The 25,879-nt window shown below is 46.1% G+C and overlaps 1 protein-coding gene across 1 annotated transcript in view; it reads right to left on the bottom strand.

Moving 5' to 3' along the window:
* The window catches only part of LOC131265760 (aryl hydrocarbon receptor nuclear translocator homolog), a 201,460-nt gene that overhangs the window by 167,944 nt on the left and 7,637 nt on the right, over positions 1-25,879 (bottom strand). The window contains exon 2 of the mRNA XM_058268065.1: positions 19,029-19,086. The gene's annotated coding sequence lies outside the window, so the exon portion shown is untranslated. The remainder of the gene's footprint in view (positions 1-19,028; positions 19,087-25,879) is intronic.

Genomic DNA, 25,879 nt, shown 5'->3' with positions numbered 1-25,879 from the left:
AGGTCATTCAATCGGTAGTTGGAAGTCAGTGAAACCGGAACGCAGCTGAGGGAGTTGTCTACCACGTACCGAAGCAGGCGTGCAACACAACTCAGTCGACGCGAGTCGGGAAAACTCGGCGGAGGAAAAACTGCACATCATCACAAACGGTGAGTGGAAAACATTCCTCTTTCAGTGTACCGCTTTCTTCGTTCGCTTTCTTGTGTGTGCTCGGCAAGAGAAGGCATCCTTCTCTTTGTGTCACTTTTCCACAGGACGAACAACGGCTCTCCTGTTTTTTTGCTGCCCATTGTGCTCTCTGTCTCTCTGCCCGCAAAAAAAAGAGGCTCCCATCGTAGGACGCATACCTGGAATTCCGCTTTCCGTGTAGTAAATAAATTGAACGCCTGCCGAGAGCGAACATACCTCAGGCTTATGCTGCCTCGGGCTGCGATCGCAACTGACTGCAGCTTAGATCTACTGATAAATGTGTCGAATACTCCTCTTGATACCTTTAATGTTTATACTTTTCTGGACGCTTAAAGTATTTTATCAAACTTCATTAGCCTCCAAAAAATGAAATTACATTTAAATCCATTTCAGACGACCTTAATCCCTTCATATTTGAAATTTTCAAAGTAAAACGCGTATGGTCTTTAATAAAAGCCATGTACCTGTACCCTTTCCATGGCATGCCCAGTGCATTCCAGAGGCGCTTGTTCACTGGATCTAAGGATCCCGTCTGTGCTCGCCAAACCTACCGCCAAGCCGGCCTTCGAGTGTCCAGTCTCGGAGCGTTGGGTGATAATACTTCCACATCGGGTGGAAAGTTTTCCTCGAAAAAACTGTACCGGCAAGCACACCCATCTGCGTGCTCACATTCTCATCGCCAGCGAGAAGCGGGTATCGCCGAGGAGCACCCCCGGGGAACTAAACTCCCCGACCGGGGGCCGACCGGAAGCAGCGCCGAGCAAGGACCAAAACTAATAAGTCAAAGTTCTTCCACCGGCGCCCCGGACGGTGCCGGGGCGTAAAAAGGAAAGGAAAAGGCCAGGCGAACTGCCCAAGAACGGCACAACTCTTCCGAGCTCCGGCTCCACAAGAAAATGCTCTACCCTTCGCCCCACAAGCCCCATCCCCAACCGCAGGCGGTCCCTTTTCTGTGCTTCATTTAATGTGTGCAAATTTCATCTATTTTCTCTAATGGAAGAAAATTGTTTTTTCATTTACCTTCCAGCCCCCGCGCGCCACTCGCACACCAGCACACGTACACATGCTGCAGCGCACACCATCATCATCCGTGTACAACTGTGTAATGCCATTTGGGAGTCCTTTCGTTCGGGGTTTATTTCATTCCGCTTCGTTCTTTTCGGCGCGTCCATAGTTTTCGGCCCGGAACGCGCTGAGGTGTGGAAAATAGATGGGTGGGGAGGAGGAAAACTTCCCTATTGCTGGAGGGCCGCCACTGGGTTTACTTACATGCTGCCCCCCCACCGCTCCCTTCTGGGTCTCTTCTTCGTCTAAAAATAAAACTTTCTCTAGCATGCGTCATGCTTAACCTAGTTTGAGTTCGTCCTTTCGCTTGTTGTCTTCACCAGTTTAAGATTTTCGATCCACCGCACCGGCGTTCGGGGCATGTGTCGTCACTTGCTTAAGCCAGCGGTACCAGTGGCGTATTAAAGGACTCTGTGCTGTGATTTAAAGACGGCATTGTACTCGGGTAGTATTGAAATTCCTGCCAGACATTATCGAGGACCGACCGAGAAGTGCATTTTAACATTCACCAAACCTCAAATTGGTAAGGATCAATTTCAGTCTTCCTTCATCGGTTGACCAACTACGGTCAGGCGGAAAGGATACGCTTTTCCCTTGCTTCAGTAAACCCAGCCAAACGGAAGCAGCCGCTTACTACACCGTTTAGTAATAGTTGAGCGAAAGAACGCTTTCTTGTGGCGGAGAAAGGAGAAAGAAAACGAACCACTTCAACGATCTCATCGGCGCGCTGGAGAAGTGTTTAAGTTTGTCATGTCCATTTTACCCAATATCCCCTCTTTTCCCACCCCTCACCAGGCACGAGCATATCAGCACATCGTCATCTCGAACCCTCTTCGAATCCATTTCCGTCCGGATGAAGTGAACTGTCGAAAGTGTTTCCGGGAAAGCGAGAGGCGGTCAGTTTCGTGGTTCAGGGGGATGGCCGACAGGGCTGAGGGATGCTCGAGTGGTCAGCAGTAGCCCATGAAAGTTGAGAAAATTCTTCCCCATCGCACGGCCGGACACGGCGGACGAAATGGGGCGCCGGGAACGCCTCACTAAACAGTCGAGCGAATAAAGCTGGCAGGCGTCCGAAAAATGAAAATGAAACTAACGCTCGGGAGGCCTTTTGGAGCCGTCCAAGACGCATTTGTGTGGAACGTAGTGCGTAGCTAAGTCGGTGGCGGGAGACGACAGGGAGTGCATAGTAGGGGTTTGATGTTTTAATGATTCCCAAAGGACCTGCAGTCCGCCGTTCGGCTCAAAATGGAACAACCAATGGGAAAAGGGCGATTCAGTAGTGGTGGCCAGGAGTTACAGGAGTTATTTTTTTGCTGTAAGTGTGTTTTCGTTTTACTTTCGTTCAACCCAGTTCTTTAGGCGCAAGACAGGACATCACTCACTAAGGGGTTTCATTCGAAACATAGTTCTGGTGAAAACGTGCTCTTCAAGCACGGCACGAGGTTAGAAAATGGATTTATTTCAAAATTTGACTGATCGTATAAAGTTAATTAAAGAAGAAGAATTGATTTCGCAGATAGTAAATCATCCCTAAATACAGGCAACGCAAACCCATGTTTGACATAATTTGACAGATCTACTTCATTTACTCACTTGTTGATCATTTGTTTAGCATATGCCGAATTTAAGTATAACACATTCAGTATTTTCAGTCTGATGCTGTTACTTACCTAGAAAGAAAAAAAAACAACAAAAACAGATTAGACACAGTTTAAAAATGGTTTTTGGCTATTTAAATGTTTGGGTTACTTTTATCATAAAACAAAACTCATAATCATCAACACAAAACGAAATAGTATAACTGTAACACAGAGAAGACATAATTTAGGTGTAAATCAATTGTTGGCCGTGAACTTTACAACAGTTTTACCCCACGAAGCGCTGATTTCGTCCATGGACTTCAGCAGTTCGACCAATCATACCCTAAATCAAGGTTTTTTTTAGTATGGCATTTGTAGGAAAACTATTCCTTTTCCTTCCACCATTGCGCTCGGTGCAACCCATTAGTACCGCCATTTTAAGGCCGTTTTTCCCTCCGCTTTGCGGAACGTCTTCCAAGAGACTCTTCCACCCAAACAAAACACCTTAACTTTCAAGAACCTCGGCGCGCGTTAAACTCGAGGCGCAACTTCATGGCGACAGCCGGGTACATAAAGCGAACACGTAATCGATTTCCTCCTCGTTTGTGGGAATACCTTCCCGAAAGTGAGTTTTCCTCTTTTCTTTTTTACTCCACTATTTTTCCCTGTCAGGTGGGAGGTTATTGTACTATTTCCCAACTACTTTCCGCAGTGGAGTCCTGGCTACAGGCCGTGTGTTTTTTGTTTTCTTCTTCTTTTTTCGGCCAGACCGTGGCACCAGCGGTCGTAAAAATCCGCGGACCCGGACGAGATATTCCGAGCCGAATTTCCTACGAGACTCGATTGGCCGTAGTGAAAGTGTGCGGGGATAGAGAAGTGGCGTTGCCTCCGCCGCTTTCTTTCCGGCTGGTCGGGGCGCAAAAATTCCACATCGAACGCACAAACAAACACACATGCCCCACAGCAACACAACACCAGAAGGGCAAAAAGGCAGCACCCTATAAAGGAAAAGAAAGCCGAAAAGAACCATCCATCGTCGTGCATCATCAGTTTCGCTAATTTATTATTCTATGACTTTTGGTTCCAGGGACGACGCGCCGAGGGACCTTGACGCTCGCTGGGCTTGGACTATTTTTATTCATCGCCCCGCTACCTCCGGTCGGCCCCTTCGGCGGTCCCTTCGACATACAACTTACATTTCTTCGTTCCAGTTTTTTTGGAGAATAGCTTGACGATAAGACGGATGTGCACGGGAAATTGTGAGGAAATCGAAGAAAAACAATCAGTCAAGAGCTGATAGCAGGGACAGGTATGGTGCCTGCGTTCGAGAGGAATAGAATTTTTACTGGATTTAGATTCCAATCATGGAGCTAACTGTTCCATCGCAAGCCTACACCAGGCTGTGTCCTGGAAACATTGGAAGCCAACCGCGAACGTACATCTTGTAGAATAACAACCAGCTCTCTCACAGTTCATTCGGTTGAATGCTATCGCGCAGGGTGGCGCCAAGCAAATGATACTAAAATATGAAACAGTTCTATCCGAAATGTGTACGCTGCGGCGCTCCTTGTTGTACCTAAGCCGCCGATTGAGGACTCGAAACCGCCCAAAAAATGGATGGATATTTGGTCGACAGGAAACCAAAAAACTTCCATGTAAATGGCGGAGCTGGTGAAAGTAGTCTCGCGCGCTTTACCTTCCACCAAAGTTCGGCAGGTGAAAGAAGGAGCTCTCGCCGCCTGAAAGGACCTTGCAGGAGGAGGTAGTAAGTACTGTAGTGTAGAACATAGAACGCATTTATTTGTAGCGTTGCAGACGCCGCTCCAAATGGTGATTTTACGCAATGGAGGTAACTTCTTACATTTGTCTGTCGGCCGAAAAACGTTTGAGGCAACTGAAAAGAGTTATTTTTTTCTTCGTGTAGAAGAAATATCTATCCTATCCTTAGCAAAATTGTGTGTGTATGTGTGTAAAAAACAAAACGATAGCGAAAAAAAAACTAACACACCACCCAAAGTGTTGCTAAATTATGGGAAAGAAAATGAAACCATACCGATAAATCGATGTACAAGGCTCGCTGGCGGGTTGCATGGCTGCTCGCATTTGTGCAGCAAATGGTTCTCCAATCGATCGACCAATGTGATATGCTACGAATGTTTGTATTAGCGCCACAAATCACATTGTTATTCGGCATTTTGTTCAACGTTGAGAGAACCGTTAATCATTAAACGCCAACCTGGCATGATCAATTCAAGGTGCTGATGATGTGTGCACACATGTCCTTACAATTAATCGATATTAACTTCAATGTTTTACACAAGGAAACATTTATTACAAGGACTTCTACATGGATACACATGGTGCGTGACGAAATTTGGCAATGAACGACATGGTTTAGCATATTTAGGAACGATATCTGACCGATTATTCATTCGTTTCAACATCTTTACGTTTACTAAACATTTTTTTACATCGGAAAGCTAACACAATAAACTATCAAGTGCTATCAGACATATCAGGATCTTATTGGGCGGATCAACACGCGTTATGTTCATTGAATTTGAATCGATATCGCCGTATGATAATATAGACATATAATTTGTAGCTAAGCATGTTTTTTCATCATCGTCAAATTTAAAAACTTTATTCAATTTCGACAAAGTGTCATAAATAACGAAAGAATAAATTCAAATGGTGTTTATTGGTTGTCCGTATTGCGTAATACTTGCTCGTTTTATTCTCATTATAAAAGTGAGTAAAAAGGGTCCACGTACATCAACATACAACTTAGAGGCAACTTTTAACCGAATTATCATGTTGACTATTTGACCTATAGAAAATATTTAGAAATCTGCCGAGCAACGTCGAAAAAGTAATTGATTTTTATTGTAATTTTAAACTCTTGCATATTTCAATCAAATGGATCACTTGTTAGAAGTAGGGATTGAAAATGTGAAGAGTAGACATATTTGTATCTACGACGAAAAATAGCAAAAAAAAGTGAGAGACTCATCCACCATAATCATTACCGTCATGTGCCGCAGCCAAGGGAAGATAAATAAGAGGTTGAAATAAAACCAACAATATTCATCCCACATTTCGTCCAGACAGAAATTAGCATAAATTCCACACAATGCAAATTTGGCTGGCCCAAAGTTTAGAAGGGGTTCTGCTCCACCTTACCACTCGCTTCTATTTAACCTGGTAGATTTACACAGTTTTGTTTATGTATTGCGCGTCCCCCGGGTGACTTTACTGATCCACAATCACTGATTTGCTTACAGCTGAGAAACAACGTGGAACATTAATCTTCCAACGATTTAAAACCCAATACAAAAACAACGGTACAAAGAGGACCACTCTTGTACCAACGGGGCACCATCCTTCGACTGTGTATATCGCGGAGATTGTGTTGTGACGCCAATGCCGATGTCACACTTTCTACATGGCCATGAAGGAATGGTAATAGAAATCGACAGGGGCAAATTTGTGCGAGATTTTCAATCAGAAAGCGTACGCGTGTTGCACAGAAACCAAACAACAGCGAGAAAAATAAACCAGCAGCAGATGTAATACATCAAGATAGCGATCCGCCCGTCGCGCAGCCGAAACGAACTCAATCTCTCGGCGGAGATGGAAACATAATGCATTATTTGTTTGGAATTTAAATTCTATGCCGGTTCCATTTGCGGCCATAGTATCGAGTTTGGGAGCGGGGATCAGAACATACCGACACCTTGAAGGTTGTGGAAGGTGAACACAGATAGAAAGAGACCGCTCGGCTTTACAGCTCCTTCGGCTAAAGGGTCGTCGGTGTAGTTTGGTCCAAGCTTCCCTGGAAATCAAGCTGGAGCCCAACAGCCGCGCGACGACTCACTTCGAGCAAGTTCTCCTGGGGATCAACTTTGTTTGGTAAAGTTTAGTCCACGGAGACGTGAAACGGGGACAGTACTTTTCTTACATCTGTCAAGCACACTAGGGAGAGGCGGTGAACACGTCAGTGTTCCACCTTCAAGTTACCTACTACCTTGTGCCCAGAAAGCCGGAGAGCCACGAGGAAGTGATCTAGCACTTCGAGGAGGCTCAACTGTGTAAGTCGCAAAGTACCCTACCACAGTACGAACAAATAATACGAGATAGAACGGCACGCCACCATTCGAATAAAAGAAACATAATTGACTTTTACAACAAACTTTACCGAACAGAATAGATTAAGTCACTCGAAATCGTAGGAAAAAAACCAAACGGACAACAAATTTGACAAGACTATTATTTTCTGATACATTGACTTCCTAAGAAACGAAAAAAATACTTCAAAAACCGACGCGATTATCCTTTTCGTGCTACGGTGCTAATACATGTTGAACACCAAACAAAATTCAAGTTCCAGAAAAGGATTACAGAGTTCAAATGAGACCACATTTCAAATGACACTAAGCAAACACAGGGAGTTAATAACGGAAAATAAAATAAAAGAAAACTAAATAATGCGTCCAGAGGAGAAAAAACATCAACCAACTCAGTCAGTTTCGGAAGCAAAGCACCCAAACCATTATCTAAGGACATCCGTCTGAAATGTTTATTGCGTAAATATTTAAGCGAAACATTTTGATCAAATTCCTTCGCCGTGGTAGTAGTTGTTGTGCTTTTCCCTGCTGCTCCATTCCGCGTCTGTTTTCCACGGCCTTTTTCGGTCGTACGAAGAAAAAAAACAACCTGTCCCCAACGAAAAGAACAACCACCTCGGTGGTGTGTTCCAAATGTCTCGAGGGAATCGCTCTCTCTCTCTCTCTCTCTCTTCGTAGTGAACCAACCTCACCGAAAACCGCACTCCCAAACCCTCCGCGAGCGCACGTTGGGTAAATATTTGCCCTGTCCACCGTTTTCCGCACACCGTTTCCGACCGGCTGAAGTGTCTTCTTCTCGGGCGGAAGGCACCGAAGGCCCAACAGCGTCGGTTGGGACGTTAAGGACGATGGATTACTTACTTTCACCGACGTAGGGGAGCTGCTGCTGCTCCTCCTCCTGCTCGTGTTCCCGGCCCGAGCACTTTCTCCTGCTTCCGGACCGGCGTGTGTACTGCCTTCCATGCCACACCACACGGTTTGCAGGAGGACGCTACTCTTCCTCCGGTCAACCCTCTGCTAGCGAGGAAGTAGTGAAAACACTTACTTGCTGCGGCTTGCAAATCATTCGGTAGTTTTCCGAGCTTGCACCGGGTTTGCGAACAACACCACTGACAATCCAAAAGCCTTCGGAGGCTTCGCTCAAACACACGACACGGAGAAATTTCCTTTTTCGAACGAAATGTCGTAAAATAAAGTAAAATAAAAACCGAGAATAAAAACAGTAGCACGCACATCGTAAACCATTTTCCTCGGACCATTTTCGTACGCTACGGGCGCTGCAAAATGCCATCGGACTAGTGTCCGACATAAAGGAAAAGCATGATTTTCCCAAAAAAAAAGGAAGAAAACATTTTTTACTTCCACCAGGAAAAGTACAGCAACCACTTCCACAGTGGCTATGTCGAGAAACTATTTGAATAGTTACCTTCATAAATAGGAAGAAACATTTTTCACTCCAATAATTCGGTGTACGTAGCATTAATCATAGAAAGTTGGTGTGAGGTTCATGAATTCATGAATACAATATAAAAAGTGTATGCTGAAAAAGTAATAAAAAGAAACGTAACAAAGAAAGACCACAGCAAAATAAAAAAACTCAAAATTTCAAACGCCATACCATCATATGTTTCCGACAGTAACAAAACGGCGAACACTTAATATCACACTTCCGACTTTTTTTATGTCACTTGTTTTCTTGTCGCAAATTTAATTTCCTGTTTCCCACAAGAAAAACTTGCTAGCGTATCTGAAAAAAAACGCATTCACACAATGGCCAAAAATCTACATGGATCGCGAAAATAAGATTTCCATCGCAAAACAGAATTCCCACACATTGCCAGCTACAGCTAGCGGCCGGAACCGGAACAGCCTAACGCATCGTCGGAGGCAAAGGAAGCAAAACGCACAGCACAACAAAAACTCGCACACCAACATCATGGCGGTGTCCCGTTCCGCGCCCGGAATGAATTTAAAATCCGTATCGGAATAATCAACGGTTCCCGGAAAACAACGACATCGAACGGATGTGTTTCATCTGGTACTCTTACCAGAAGCGAAAGGTTGCTCCACGGGATGTTGCGTACATACTCATCATCGTCGTCCTTGCGAGCAAGATATGCGTGTGTGAGAAGTGATTACTGGGCGATTGTTTACATTTTCACATCCGCTGCGAGTGCGGCCCTATCCGTGTCTTAGCGTATCCTTTTTGCCCCCGGGCCAGATTCGTATCCTTCCACGAACTGGTCGCAGTTCAAATTGGGACGCTAGGTTTGCGCTCGGCGGGAGGAGGAGGTTGAGGAGCCACCGGTAATCGAGTAAAAAGAGGATCGAATCTAAACCTCCTCACACACTTGCGCTACATAGATGCCGGTTCGGGAAGCGGTGAAGACCTGAACGCCTATAAGCGCCGACCCGCATCGCCATTATGGGAAATGTATGCCAAGCATTGACTGAAAAAAAAGATGATTTTCCATATAGATGGAAGATGCAGCAAAACTTTTGGATATTTTTGTTTAACCTATTTAAATGTTGAAGACGAAACATAACCTATAACGTTCATCAATCGACGAATGTACGAATTAATCTCATGAAAAATGCTTAGAGAAACTCAATTCGAAGTATCATATTTGGTTCCCAAGCACCTTGAGTTCCTATTCCGGTCTGTGTATCAATGCAACGGAACCCGTAGGATGTTGCACGATTTTCCTGGAATTCTCCCACGATATTTGACCTCCCAGAATTGGTTTCAAACCAACCTCGATGAGAAAAACTTTACACAAATAATTAGCTTGGGAAGAATGCAGTTTCAGTGAACACCAAAATTGTTAAGATTCAAATCCTTCATTGGAGCTGTCTAACTTTGTCCGAACTATAGAACATTGATTGCTGCGGTACATAAAAGCGAACGAAGGAACAAATGTTCTGATGACCGAAGCAAAACTCTGCCTATATCCATGCTCCAAACCGAAACGCCAGCCATATGTTGCTGGTATAATTTATTGGCAAAATCCGGCATCGTCTGGTGATGATTGACTCCCGGAATTGGAAAATAGGCATCGATTAGACGGCAGGGGGCTTCGGATTAAGCGGCATGTGGATGCCGGGGCGCAAGGAATTATCAATCACTCAAACCTATCAACTACACACTGCCGGCAGCGCTACAGCAATGGAACCGTTCGCCTTTTGGAACCGTTCTTCCGTCCGAAGGGATAGCAGATAAGATCGAAGCCGGGCGGAAAATCCATCGGATAAGGATTCCGGCAAATCCTAGACGCACTTATCGGCCGAAACCGAACCTAACCTCCCCAAGCAGGCGAACCGTTCAATCATTTGGCAAACGTACCCAGTAGCATGCACACATACACACACACCGGTATCGCCAAATGTGACCTCCTTTCTTTTTCGGATGGACTTACGCACCGCGTCGAAAGCGACGAGCCGTAGCGAATTGCTACGGGATCGGACCGTATACGCAATTTATACGCAACTTAATTATGCAGCTATTTTCAGCCATTTTGACACCATACGCAATTCTCGGGTCGGCGCGAATTGAAGACCTGTTCCTTGTGCCGGAACCGGAACGATGAGAACTTCCGCATCGAGGAGGTTCTCAGCGTGCGGAGAAAGTGGGCAGCATGCGGACAAAGACGGCCCACAGCCTGGCGGCATTGTGTACGCATAAATCGTCCACCTCCCGGGTGCTGCTGCTTTTTTTCCGAGCCCCCAACACTACTCTCCCCGTCCGCTGGCGCTGACATCCACCCCAAAACGGCGCACGGTAAGACTCCGAGCCCAAGAAGCTTGTGTAGCGTTTCTTCTAGACAGAGGCGTCAGTTTCGGAGCGGTCTCGGTGTTGGTAAAGCAACCCGAACGAACCCATCCGGAACTCTATCAATCATCGCCGCAAGAAGGGAAATGGCAACGAAAAATAGAAAAAAAAGAAATAGAACCAAAAAATAAACAACTAAACATTTAGTAGAACACAATTCGGAGATTCCTACCTATTGTGCGCCCTTTCGTTCGGTATCGATACCCATCGGGAACCGGAACGTTTGAGACGGAGACTAGTCAGTGATATATGAAAACACCCTCCGCTGTCTCCGTCCCCGAGTCCTTCCTCCAATGAGGAAACGCTTTGATGGGGATCGAAAGGCTCATCGAAGTAAAACACAGCTGAAGAACGCTTCCCTAGTTCCCGTTGTCCCACGCGCCACCTTCCGGTTCCTCATCGGCGCTACGGTTCATTAATAACAATCGATTACACCGTTTAATGTTTTCAAATGAGCTACACCGGGGCCTGTGCGGAACTAGGAACGTAAGTTTAGAAGCTAAGGCAGACGGCCTGGGGATGGAGAGGATCCTCTAAGTACGAAAAGTATAGGCTCGTTCATGACACGGCGTCGTGTAAATGTAACATATGGTTCGATTTATGAGAAGAATATGATTAATAGATCCCAGGATCTCTCAGATAGGATATATCGGTTCTACGAACACATGTTAGACGACATCAGTGGAAGGTCGATAAAAACCTACTTGAAATGTGCTGGACCTGTCATGTTGTTGAGATCTTAATTATAAAAACAGATGACGTGCAAGTTCAAATCAAAGGATTGTAAAAGTTTCTCAAGTTTAAAAAAAGACCGAAGCCTTAGACAGGGAACATAAAGCAGATATATTGCTTGTTCCACGGCGTTAGATTGCTTGTTAAGATTATCACTAAACGCTCACAAACGGTACCATGATAGGTCGATATATTATTACCCGACTAGTTACAATGACACACCACAACATGGCCAAGGGCAGCAAGGAACGGACCTAAGCTATAGGCAGCTATGCTACCAACTCTCCCACATGTGTGGATCCCAATCCCTCGCCGTGCGTGCGTACCAGGTGTAACTTTCCAATGAGCGTCATTGGTTCGTCGTGTATTGATGGATGAACGGTTTGATTATACGTTCTGGACGCGCGCGCGCGCGCGGAAACGCTAAATGAAACCAGCAGGGAAGCAAAATTAAACCAAATAAACCCCTTTGCGAAGCCAACACACATCACCGCTGACAGCCGTGGTGATTGATTTGTTTGGAATACCTGCTGCCTGATGATCTAGAGCCCGGTCCGGGTTGTGCCGGTCGTCGAAGAGCCTTTTGGGACGCAAACCAAGCCGTGTCGGAGGGGAGAAACAAAGGGAACCATTTCCGATCACGAGGGGGATATGTGGGCTGTTTTTCTCCATTTTGAGTGAAACACAGTTAGATCACATTCTTAACGGGAATTCGACGTGCCGTACCGGCTATTCGGGTCAATCGGGGGTTAAATTAATGAATATAATTATATGGATGTTATGGCATAATGGAACATGTATTTATGAGTCATGGTTTATGTAGAATTGGGTGTAGAATTGAAAACTATACTTATAAAACCCCAACTACTTTTTCTGCAAATTGCCAGCCATACGGTCAGATCGAGTGAAAGACTTTGGGTATGAAAAACCGATTGATCTTTTCTGTCCCGTATGAAATGACTAAATGATGCACTGGAAAACCACATGGAATGGTCAATCATATACCGATAGGGGCAATTACTTGATTGCAGATCGTACTTACTACACTCGCAATCAATTCTACATTTGCATTAATGGTTCTGCAAATTTCCACCAATCCAAGCGGGTTGGGTTCGCCCGCCAGATTCCGAAGAAGTCTTTCGCCATAAAAGCTCCCACTTCGCTGGCGACCGCAAGTCTCAGCACCAATCGTAAGGGTTGGATCGTAAAGCGCTCAGCGGGAGCAGCTCTGCCTTAACCCTGCCCGATGTGGATGCGGCAAGAAAATAAAATTTTTAAGTAGCATCAAGCGCGATAGCGTTGCAAATAGCGAGGCGCAAATAAAAACCCTCCCCTTCACTCGTCAGTTGCGGTGGGGTAGAGTGTCACTTTCGATTAACAGCGAGTAAAACGGACTAAACAGGGCTTAAAAAGGATGTAAAGCGACTCGTCATCGCCTGCAGTAAACCGGGCGTGTCGGAGAGGGACTTTTGCATATTCAACACACTCGGTGCGATAAATTTCTATGCGCCCTTTCGAATGCTCTCTTCTGCCAGTTTCGGCTGAAGGTTAGTGTAGTCTCCCCTTCATGGTGCCATCGCTGGTTGGTTCCGTTCGCCGCTCGCCTATGCAAGCCGGGATTAGTTGGACAAAATTATACTAATCAACCAGCAAACGAAGCCGAAGCAGCCGCACCAGCGGAACGCAAATAAAACCATCGTCGTTCGGTACACACACGCTGCAGGGGAAATTCCGAAAGTAGCTGATGAAATCTTCCACAGCACAATGTGCCGGCGACGCATCTGACGCTGGTGTGCGCCTCCCGCGGGTTGCGGCGGAACAAATCTAAAGAGGTTTCTACTTGGATTTTGCATACTTAATCGTGTGTATGTGTGTATATGCAAGCGCGCCCGTAGATTTAATGTGCTCGAAAGAAAACACAATCTTGTAAGCAGATGACAGTTTACGACGCCTTGCATGGTATGAATGTGAAATATCTATCGGATCCCCGGCCAGAGTAGTGTGGCTCGGGAAAACTCGAGGACGAAAAGCCGCATCTCATTGACATAACGCCCCAGGGGAGGGATGGAACATACGAGGGAAACGGAGCCAACGTAAGCGATTGATGGGTTTGACGGTTGGGTGGAAGGGCGCAACGTCAACCGCGTCAGTCAGACAGGAAAAGCGAACAGGCCATCGGATCGTAATTGGCATCACGCTGGGTAGGAATATTTTGTGCAACTTCGAACGCGCTTCGTCCTCAACTGCTCGCGAAAATCTTACGCCATTCCGCCCGAAACTAAGTCCTCTTGACGACTCCTTGTCCCGTCAGTCTTAGGGGAGAAATCAATGTAGCACTCTTCTATAACTAGGTCATTGTTCCTTGAAAATACATTTCGCAAATTTCACATCGCAAAACTTTTTCTAAATTTACCAGCTTCCTAAATCTAATTTGAAAATTGTATAAATGTTTAAAATTGATTTCAGATGAACCTTTAACGCTGCGCACTGGATTTAAATTTCTCCTGTACACACCCTACCACATGTTTTTAAAACACATCCCCACCTTCACAGAGCCCCAGGTGAACCCAAAAAAAGGGACAATCTTTTTATCACCACCCAAACATACTATTCCTTCTGCTTGCAGCCAAATACACACCTTCTCTTCCAGTACAAAACGGATGACAAAACAGAGACACAAACGTTGGTGCGGGTTCGAAACTCACCCTTTTGCCACCACCATGGCAGACGGTTGTGTGGAGGGTGTAGAACTGTGCATGTATATGTATTCCCTTTAATCCCTCCTTCAGCGGCCCTTCTTCAGGAAGGCAAGGATTCGAAACAGATCGAAAGGGACGATAGAGACGAGTTGGAAAATATGTATTTTTTGTTTGCAATTCCAATAATAAGAATCCGCGCGACGGTCGTTCTCCTCCGGTGAGTTACTTTCACTCCATATCTCGGACTGTCTCTCGTCTCTCAATGTCCTTTCCGGAGTCTTTTTTTGTGCTTTATGCTTCATTTCTCTCCCTCTCTCCCTCTCTCTCTCTCTCAGATGGCTGAGAACCCACCGAAAAAAGGTGAAAAGCGTAGGAAAAGCATTCGGCGAGAGGTGAGAATGAGTCCTCTGTTCACGGGCCGTTGCCACAAGGTGTGCAGCTGCTCTCGACCCGCTACCATCGGGCTCTGGTATCGCATCCTCCGGCCGGGCATGCGCACTTCCGACGGACGACGTCCGGAACCATGTGGCACGGTGTTATGGTAATACCGCACACTGCCGTCCCCACAGAGAAAATCGTACACCGCTGCGACTTGTTGGGTGGGAAGCTACTGGTGCAAAGTGAACAACCACGAGCGGTGGGAGAAAAAAAGGTCAACACGCCGTGGGGACGGATGACGTTACGGATGGCGATGCCGGGCGGTAGGAGAAAGGACCAACACCAAACGCCAACTAAAACACAGTGCAGCATTGGAGTAGGACAAAACATAACAAGCCACCGCTACTGCGACAACATTAAAGGTCTACGAGCAGTTCTTATTAAGTAAGAAACTACATGGTTTACAGTTTACAAAAATAAAATGAACCATGCAAACCATTTAAAATACAGAGCAAATATTAACATTTTCTAGAATGATGGAAACACCACTTACTAACGCACTACAACATCGTAACGTTATTAAATTGAAAACATAAAGTGCCTGTACAGGATAAAATGACGAAACACTTATCATCACCAGCGTCCGATGTCTTCCAACTTTTACCGTTTTCCCCTTTATTCCTCGCAAAGCGCAGTCCAACGGGACGGACGGATCGCCACCGAGCTGAAACCACTGAGACCTAAGCAACGGACACAACACCTTGCATCTCCCATTCGGGAATAGCAAAGCAAAAAAAAGAACTAGGACATAAAGACAAAGAATCGTTATTGCGCGAAATAAAAACAACGACAAAACAGAACGGTAATGGCGATAGCGGTGGCTGACAAAAGTAATAGTTCACCAAACAACGGCAGGACGCCATCAAGGGACGCCAATCTTGTAGGTGAGTACACCGTTCGCGACACCCGTTACCCGTGCGGCTCCTCCTCGGTCGGTTGGGTGTAAAAGCTATGGTATTACCATCACCAACAAGCAAACGATGCTCACGGAGAATGAAAGACGGCGTAAGGATCAAGATGTGCAATAGTTGTTTCGAGGGAAACTACCAACGCCATACCGAAGGGCGACAGTGGAAACGGATCCCGTCAAGGACAGTGTCTAGGTGCTGGAGATGCCTTTTGACTCCGCCACTATCATCATCACCCATACCTGCTCGTTCTTGACACTATCTTCCAATGCCAATCTTCTTGCTAAAAAGAATAAAAAAAAAACGGTAAAACTTCTTTCCTGCTTGGTTCAACTTGACCCGTACGTCAACAGAGAAAACGTTCTGTGGTGGTGGTTATGTGCTAGCGGTTCCATTCCATTTCCACCCAACACCCCCCCGGGGGAGCCCCGTTCAATTCGTTTACTATTACCAGTCCTCCCACCCCACGTCGTTCGGCCCTTAAAGGGCATTTTTATCAAGCCAAATCAAAAACCATCATACGGAATACGGCTGTCCTCACCGACCACTACACGGTGGTGTTCCGTTACCCTCCTGCAAGCGGCCTGCAACTCCCTCCCGCCGATGGTTGAAGCAACTACATTGGCACTATTTTGGCAGGTGCTGAAACATTTGTAATTCTTTGCTGTGAACAGTGTGTTTGCTCTTCGGTCTCCTTCACCAAACACACCCAACCCCACACGAGAGTGTTGAGGGGATAGCCACCACCATCCGAAGAAGCACACACACATACTGGACATAGCAATCACATGTGATGCTCCCCGTGGCTCGAGGGTTCGGAAGGTTCGGAGGTTCGAGATCAGAAGCAAACGGGGCAATTTCAAGCGCCACCCGTGTGCCGGAGACAGCTGGCAGGAACTGCACATGTAAGCACAATGTGAAATGATGGCAATTCGGGGATCGGTTAAAAATGAAACTTCCATTCGGAAACCGTAGGTGACGGCGATTGCGGGCGGAGTGGCCGTTAAAACGGAACGAAACAACTCGTCGGACTCAAAGAGACGAGGAGCAAAATCTCCAGCTTCAAGTGATAGTAAACCGAAAGCGCGGACACAAGAATCATTTGAGACAACTCGGTGGCAGCTTGTGGCCATGGAGACGCCTGGTGGAATGTGCGGAATCAAAGAGGATTGTCGAAAAATCTAGGATTCCACGTTGAGAGCGCAGATGTTGCAATGTGAAATTGAATCCAAACTGCTTTAAAAACTGGACAATTACAACTCGTTGCTAAATTGGATACACGATTATGAAAGCTAAATGTAGAAGTGTAATTATTTTTAATTATAAATATCCGAAATTAAATGTGAAATGAGCATTGGTAAACGTACTCGACACCAATTTACAAACACATAGTAAATCACACAAAACGCCCGATTTTATGCCCCAAAAAGCCACTGCAAAGGAAGCTATCATTACAAAGTGTGCAGAAGAATGATGAATCTCGCCCATGCTCGAGTGCACTCGCGAACTCGCTGCAGTACTCGCTTATTTGCAACCCACCCGGGGGTCCGGTTATTTGGCAATGCGAACGGAGCGACGGACTTAGTTTTCCACGCCGTACCCGTCCCTTGGGGGGTGTCGAGTAAATCAAACGTCGAGGCAACGACACACACGCTCGCAACCAACCGTGTGCCAATTGCAGCGAGGAAAAACGCCACACGCAACAGATTGTTGGCTGGCCGTGGGGCTGCTTGATGTATGCCCTCCGGTCCTGATTCTACGTTTCCGTGCAGAATTATGCACCTGCTAGAGGCCGAGAATTTTCTGGGTACGAAAAGGGCCTTCAGCTCGCACGAATGAAGAGCCCGCGAGTAGGCATGAAGGATGTTAATTGGAGGTAACAATGCTAAGCAATATAATGTAAATTTATTGACTGTTGAAGAGTACCTGGGTTTAGTTCACACTGGTTACTGGAACGTCAAAATGAACTAATCGATAAGGTTCAAAATATAATCCATTTTAAAACCTGCAAACGGCTGCCATTGTCCTAAAGTCAACTTCAATAAATGAAATCGAAAATAACATCAAAATATTACGTCGAACATATTGAGAAAGCACACTCGTCTTTAGTATTTCATCGGAAAGAAATAACTTAACCAAACCATCTGAAATTTAATTTCATCGAGCACAATCACTCCAAAGACGTTGTAAGATCCAAGTAGTCCCATCCTGTATCAAACACGGGAAGCAAAGAGAGCAACAAGCGAACTTGGAATGTACGGATACGGAAAGGAAATGGAAATCACCTCCAACTCCCCGGACACATCGGTTACCAACGGACGGGTACCTTCACATAGCTTCCCGGCGGGCACCTTATAGTACCTTTTCCGTGGTGTGCAATCATCGTCAAACGCCCGCCAGTAGCGGGAGGAAAAGCTGGGAAATGGCTTCTATTGAATTCTATTTAAATTTTTATTGATTTTATTTACCCATCGAGTTGCGCCGCTGCTGGCTTTTGGAATGATGCGGTACAAATTCCAGTGTGCGGGAAAACCAATGATACTACTGGAATGATTTCCTACGGACACAATGCATAGGAGTTGCCAAGGAGGAGCAAGCTAGTGAGTTGCATGGCCAGTTAAAAAAGAGGTGCAAAATTTTTACAATCATCAGTTTTAGTTTTGATAACTACAATAAACTTTATATAATATCCAAATTTTTTTTAAAATTAAGCAGTTCCATTCGTAAGTAGAGTAGGGTAACTGTATCAATAGTGGCGCTTTTTATCATGTAACTAACAGAACATGATGTAATTTATTAGTGTGAAAAACATCTCATTCTTTCACTGTAATCCATAAAAAATACACGATAAAAGCGTATATTTCTTCTTAGATGGTGGTATGGTTATTATAGTTGTGGTATCGTGCACCTATACTGGCGGTAGTACAGAAAACTTGAAAAAGACTGAATATATTTAGACTGTAAATTATTTTTGAAGCGTATTTCAAACAGAACGGCAAAATTACTGGTCACCGACCAATGCATTAGCCTCATAGACCTCTCATAGACCAATGCATTTTGCAGTGATTTGTAGTCATACGGACATCCTTGTATACTTGATAAGTTCTCAAGGAATCCAGCATATTAGTACAACTTGTTTGACAAATAGTAATTTTGGAGCCTTATTTTATTACGGAATGGAAAGGTTTATCCTTTCAACACTCCGCAGAAGATCAAAGAACATTTCGAAATAGAAAAAAATTTCTCTATTGTATTTATTTCGTCGTACAGCTAAGATTTTATTCCACTAGAACCACAACTATTGGAGCACATACCCTATCGCCACTTCTATAATTAATATCACTCCAACTAGTAGGCATTTCGAAAATCTGTATCTCTTTGTGGTGGTAAAACTTTTTAGCTTCCGTACCGTTTGTCGTACCGTAGTGTGGGTAAAAAGCGATATTTAATTAAGCACTTACCCCGCGATATTAGAGACTGGACGCTTCTGTTGCGCGACCACTTGATTGGGGTCAGCCACTGGAAAGAAAAACAAGAAAGAACATTGTCGAAATAAATGCGATGAAAATTAAATTCCTTCAACTCAGCCATCTTCAAATGTAAAGAAAAACTGACTTCGAGCCAATCGACTCTGCAGGGAAGTAAGTTCGAACGAGCGTGAAGGTGCTGGGAACCACCATTGCGCAAATATTGAACTGTCCACCACGTCCAGCGTAAACAAATCGGAATCATTTTCACACAACCACCATCTGTCACATCAAAGGACGCCGCGAGCCCGCGACGGTACGGCGGCACATTAGGGAATTGAAGCGGCGCGGGATGCGATTCAATGGGCAGTTGGACAGCCTCAGCAGTTGATAGTCTAACTCGGGGAGAGTACTTACCCGGACCGGCGTACGCCATATCGAAGCCGTAAATTCCGTAGCCCCACATCGCGGTCGAACGTTCTCAATGGATAATTGGGCTCGGGAGGGTTTTCTTTTTCGTAACCTGAGCAGCGTGAAAATTCGTTCAATCTTTCTTTCAACGCGGGTGGGTGACGCGCGTCAGCACTTTTTTCCTTCAATTACGGACACTCGACGCGGCCACCTGTGCCTTGAGGGTACCGAGAGCACCGGGAAAGGATGTGCCAAGCACGGCGACTACACAGGCTTCTACCACGCGATGACAACGATTGCATTCGAAGCAAATGTCTACTGCGTTACTTTCGCAACACGCGCAGGTATTACGTTTCGAGCGAAGAAAGAACACTGCCTACTGCGATTTGATATTGAAATCACACGCCAGTGGTTTGCAATGGATGGATGCAAACAACCGAAGCCGAAACACCTGGTGGCTAATTAAAACAGAATTGTCAAACTCGTTGGTCAACACGATGTTTCGGTAGTATGCTACGCGCGGTATCACGGACGGCTCGAACAGTTTGTTTGCTCCCGTACGACACAATCACAACCAAGCGGCCCACGGTAAACGACACTGGGATGTGCTTGATTGAGCAGTAGGCGATGCCGCTGCCGTGTGAGGAGGAGTGAGCGAGGCACACACTTACACCGAACCGCTTTTTTTTTTGCGGGGATGGAACACTCTGTCCACATCCACAAGCGCACAAGGTAAAAAGGATGCGGCTGATAAGAGCCTCCAACCATGAGAGCATCCTTCGTCAGAGCGCACAGTCAGTTATCGGTCGCTCGCGCGGTTCTCTTACTCTCTTAGCCCCGGTGGTTTCTGTGGGGGGAACCAACCAACATCAACATTGTCCCCTCCCGATACTCAAACCAGCCCGACACTCACGGAGGACTCATCTTTGGTGATCCCTTCGGGCAGCGTATCGAAGACAGGCGTAGGAGGAAGGCAACAAATGCTCCAACATATTGGACGTTTCAGCAGCTGGCGGAAATGGGTGAATCCCATGGAGCAACGCTTTCGGTCCAACGACAACGATGATGATGCTACTGATGCTGGTTGCCTCCGTTTTACCTATCCGGTGGAATGCGCATGACCTGTGCCCATGATCACCGCACCACACCGGAACCGGAGTCATTCAACGGAGTCTGTCCATGTAGAACTTGGAAGCTCTTACTGCACTCCCCATGAGGGAGGCAGGGTGGTGGGTGGGAGTTCGAGAAAGAGAGTACGATTTCCCCACCCAGCACACCGAGGAACGGGAACGCAGGTTGATTAGATTAGGTCCATTAGTATGCAAACCACGCGGTGCACGGTATACCTCTCACGTGTTATACGACTGGGACGTAAAACTTCCGACAGCCCACCCTTGCCAGCTTGAGCCGCGCTTCATATCTCGTAACTTCAAAAAGAGAAAGCAAAAAAAATACCGTTTGTTCCATACAACGGAAGGAGGAACATCCTTTCTTCCAAAAGGCGAAGCCCCCAGGAACGGACCGAGTGCAGTTGATGGATTCTTCGGAGGTATCGCTTCCTATATCGTGAGGTACCTCCAGATACTAAGGTGGTCTACTGCGAAGCAATAAAATTCAATTTATGTACATCCAATAAGACTTTATGTAAGCAAAAGTATAGAGAAAACTCGTTGTAAATATAGAGTTCAAGAAAAGAAGGACAATACTCTAAGTTGGGACAGTTTTTAGTCCCGTTGATTCTGCGTCAATCATGCTTGCAACTCTTGAAATGTTGCGGCCAAAGTAAGTTCTCAAAACTATCAGCTGATACACGTCTCGGGCAAAACCCAAAGTCCTGATTATTCCTTCTCCAGAGCTCCTCACTTCCCGTCCGTCCGGGACTAGAGTTCGTGAATTTCAGGTTCATTGCCGAAACAGCAGCACAAACCCATCCTTCTGCGCCCTTTTTTCCCCGGTTTTGAACCGACCAGAAAACAAGATGCCCGAAACATGTCAGGCACGTGTACAACCGATCAACCGATAATTACACGTAGACCGTTTCGAAGTTCTTCGTGCTCGTCTGCATTTCCTGGCCTGCGGAACGAAAAAGGAAAAACGCGAACCCTGCACCCGAGACACACCTCCGGCTGGTCCGGGTCGAAACCCCAACATCCGAGCCACAAACGTGTCCCGTGGACCGATGCTCTGGCTCCAATGGCGACGTGGCGCATGATTGGAATTATAACAAAAATTAGGATGCAACCGTCATCATATCGACAGTGTTCGTGTCCTCTCCCGGGGTTGCGCGACCTCCCCGAGTCTGAGTCTGGCTGGCTTGTGTGTCGTCACCGATCGGTGAACGGACCCAGACAGGACACCGGCAGGGCGTTCGGGGTTTCCCCGGCGCTCGCACGTCTAACCTTGCCGAACGTGCCGAATGGGTCTCGCGTGGTGGCGTGCGGCGCCGGTGGTGGTTTTCACGCGCCAAACTGGCCACGACCCGGGCCAACATGGAGAAGCAAAAAACGCGCACACCCCGCCACACCCGTATGGCGGGCGGGGGAGGAGTTCGGTCCGACGGTGTACGTGGACTTGCTTAGCTTTTCTTAGTTAATATGTGCGGCAGCATGCATTATACTTTTTCAGTCCAGACGGGCGTGAGGGTGGTGGATTGGATTCGGAGTCGGAGTCACTCCGAACCGTTGGTCGAGGATAGTCACTTGCAGGTAGTGGGAGAGGCGCCCGGTTTGGGTTCGGTCAAGGATACGATTGACTCAGCCAGGTACCTGATGGTTGTTGATGGCTTTTTGTTTGTCCTTGAGACGAGCCTTGTATATTTGTCGATCCAGTTCACGCATTCGGGACGATCCACTTCACATTTGGGGGTTTGGGGGAAAAGGAACTCCCCCTTCGGTCCGGAATACCGCCGGTCAATGGTCTCTGATCCACTAAGAAACCGTCGTACCGTCGCATATGCGTTTAGTATATGCAGAACACGAATTAGACCACCAGAAAGAAGCACGCAGCGTTCGGCACGGCCCAGCGTGAAGGAGTATGTTTTCTTACCTCCCACGGAAACCTTCCTTTTTGCAACAGGATCGAGGAGTTCTGGAGCGATTCTTCATCGATTTCATTAAATTTCTGAACAGGAACTCGCAACCTCGGGCTTGAGGAACCATAAGAATACCAGACCTGGCTGAAGGAAGCGGAAAAGGGAGTGGCTTTTTTCTGCACCGATTTCCCGACGCACGTGCCCACGTACACATGGACCCGGGGAAAGAACACACACACACACACAGGCATTCGTCCGGACAAACTTCCACCGTTTCTCGGGACTTCTGGGACGTCGGCAAAGGCAGGGATGTGTGGCATGTCAATGGTCCACCCTCCCCGCGAAACTGTCCACAACAAAACGCCACGATGGCGCACGTTCGGCACGGAACAGGCCAATCATGTCATCACCCTGAGCCCGCCGACCCCCGCTCCCCGGTTGTTCGTGGACCTCCTCGGTGTCTGGGCGGCGAGTATGTGGTTCAAGGTCGGAGTTCTTTCATCAACCAGAGCAGAAGAGCGCCGTAGTGCTACGTGCCCGTGCCGCCCCGAATTCGATCCCGAGCTCGAGAAGGGATTAAATCGAGGACTTTTTCCGCCAACTAGCCGGCCGGCCGGCCGGCTAGCTTTTACATTCGCCCCCACGAGCGGCGGGAGGGGGGACTATCGGGTGAAGTTCGTGCCAATTCATTCACAACGCTTTTGGGATCCACTTGAACCAGTGACATGGACGACACATACACTCACGGTAAACGAGGCAAGGTGAGGTGCGGACGTTCTCTGGCACAGACAGCGAACCTTGTCGGACACGCCACACGTGTCCCCTTCCGAAACCCTCGGCTGTCATTAGTTAGCGGAAGCGTGTGAAGAGGCTATCAGACGTCAAATGAACACGGTTCGATCCGGTTCTTCCGTGAAGCGGGCAAGAGACATTTATCAACTTTAAAATACTGCCGATTTTTTGTCACCACTTTCGTCCCTCGTTTTCGCCACCATGTTCTCCAAAACAAACAAACGCTGTACCGGGATGGACAACGGATGGAAAATGACTCGTCCTTCCACCCGTCTGAAGTAGGATTTTCCGCAGACACCGCTTGACGTGCAACAGTGAAAGCGAGAGTGCATGCCGCAAATCCTGACGAACTGGTGAATGAATGTGCCTCGCTGCTTGACCCACCCGAACACGACCAACGAAGTGGACGAGTGGACGAGTGTTGTGTCCGTGTTTAGGAGCCGCCGCCATCCGCCGGAAACTCCGGAACTCATGGAAACGGGCCCAAGTGGAAAGCAGCGAACGGAACGGAGGTAAACCGGACAAAAACGATCGGCGGATTGTTGGACAATGAAAAAGACACGTACACGACGCCCCCGACCCGGCCATGAAGTGTGTGGTTCCGCGGGGCACGGGGGGGGGGGGCCGAATGGGGATTGAAGTCTCGCCGGCACGAAACTCGGGCACGCGGCATGGCAACGCCACTAGTTGCGATTTTCTGCGCCGATCAGCTGGTTATGGTTGCACGCGTGGTCGGAACCGGCATCCTGCACTGATAATGAAGGCATGCAATTGATGATGAGGCAAAAATGTTTGTGCACATACGACGCCAACGATGTATTTTTATGTTGCACACTGTTGCACATTTTTTCGAGAGAGGCCTTGAGTTGACGTTGGATATAAAATACCGAAATCCTTTTAATTATAAATTAACTTGAGTTATGTTGAAAATTTATATTTAAATAAAAAAAATACGTTAGTGCTAATTGTCAAGGATGAACTTTTCTTAAATTGTAGATTTATTGATCAAGGAGCGAAAAAATCCATGTGAAATTGTTTGTTATAGAGCATACAATAACGTAATTTTTATTGTGCTGTCAATGATTATTTAACCACACAAAATATTACTATATTTATTTGTATCTAATAAATAAAAACATAAAATAAAGTGGACGAGGAATACGGTCATTAGAAAAACGAAAAATCTATTAGTTTGGACAAAACTCATAGCTGCAAAATTGTTTATATATCGAGATTCCAAAATTAAAATAATAATGGGATCGTTAAATCATTTCAGTTTGTTTTATGTGCGTAGTGTTTTTTCCCTGCGAATATTTATTTCCTCGGGAATTCTTTGTTGTTGAACTTGGTACGAGTGTTACAAGATTTTTATATTTATACACTTCGTGATAAATATTTAATCTTGATGCAAAGAAATTATGTTTAGGCCATTTTAATGATTTTTTTTTTCATTTCCTTTGGCTAAAAATACAAGCGATGACTAGAATTGGGTCTTATCTTCATAGATATGTTTTTTTTTCAAATTCACAATTTGAATTATAAAAATAATAAACTAATGTAAACCACGTTTTGCCAATTGCTATCAAGTGATATTAGCCTATGCTAAAACTGAATATTTGAAATGTCATGTTTACGCATTTAATGGGAAAATCTTTTTTTTTCAAAAAAAAAATAAAAGAAATTTTATTAAACTACTCCAAGATGCAATGCATAAGAAAAATTAATTCATAATCTTCTTGATCTTTTCTTCTTTTTGGGATGATTTGGTCTACATTTTAATCCTGTTCGGCATCGTTCTGGACTTCAGACCGCTGATATGACGGTAGAACAGAAAAACACGAGACTATCAAGAACTGGTTTTAACTTTTGAAACAAGTAAAAAACGTGAATCAGCTATACTTATTAAAAACCCGTACAATGTTCGATTATTGCCTCAAAAGCATAAGTGTTCTAATTGTCGGACCTCTTTCTGCATATCCTGTGGATAATCGAACGATCAAAGATAGGGAGGATCGTTCACACAAAATACGATATTCTTCCCAATCGTGTTTTACGTGTTTTTTGTTTTGTTTTCCTTTTTTTTGTAAAACAACGCGATCGAAACATATTTCATCATCGTCACCTTCCGCCGGGGCTCCGTTGCTGGCACATTAACACGAACATACCAATTTCCCTTTTCCTCTCCACCCAGTCGTAGGCCTACTCGGCATAATCCCACCGAACTTCTCCCTTGGGTAAGAATTCATTTCTTCCAATATGCGTACGCCATTTGCCTTTTTTTATTATTTTTCGTTAACACACTCTTCGCCACCATCTCGCGGGCAAGCGGCCACAGTCCGGGCGGCTGGTTCTTATCATTTCAGTGCCCCCCTTCGGTGCCCCAAGCCTTCTCCCGCACCTTAGGCACCTTCAGCGGCCGGCGATGAAATATGGAAAGAATGTGCGTAATGAAACGTTTAGTGAATTTTTCAGCCCTTTTTTCATCCTTTCTCGGGATGGGGGCCTTCACTTTCTTCTTCAACGCGACCAAGTGCCGGCGAAGGAAACGGTGAAAAGCCGAGTTTGTCTCTTGTGCAAACATCTCTCCGATCCTGGCTCGGGAGGGCACAGG

The sequence above is a fragment of the Anopheles coustani genome, chromosome 2 (genome assembly GCF_943734705.1).
Source record: "Anopheles coustani chromosome 2, idAnoCousDA_361_x.2, whole genome shotgun sequence".
Lineage (NCBI taxonomy): Eukaryota > Metazoa > Arthropoda > Insecta > Diptera > Culicidae > Anopheles > Anopheles coustani.
This window is presented reverse-complemented; position numbering and strand designations above follow the sequence as displayed.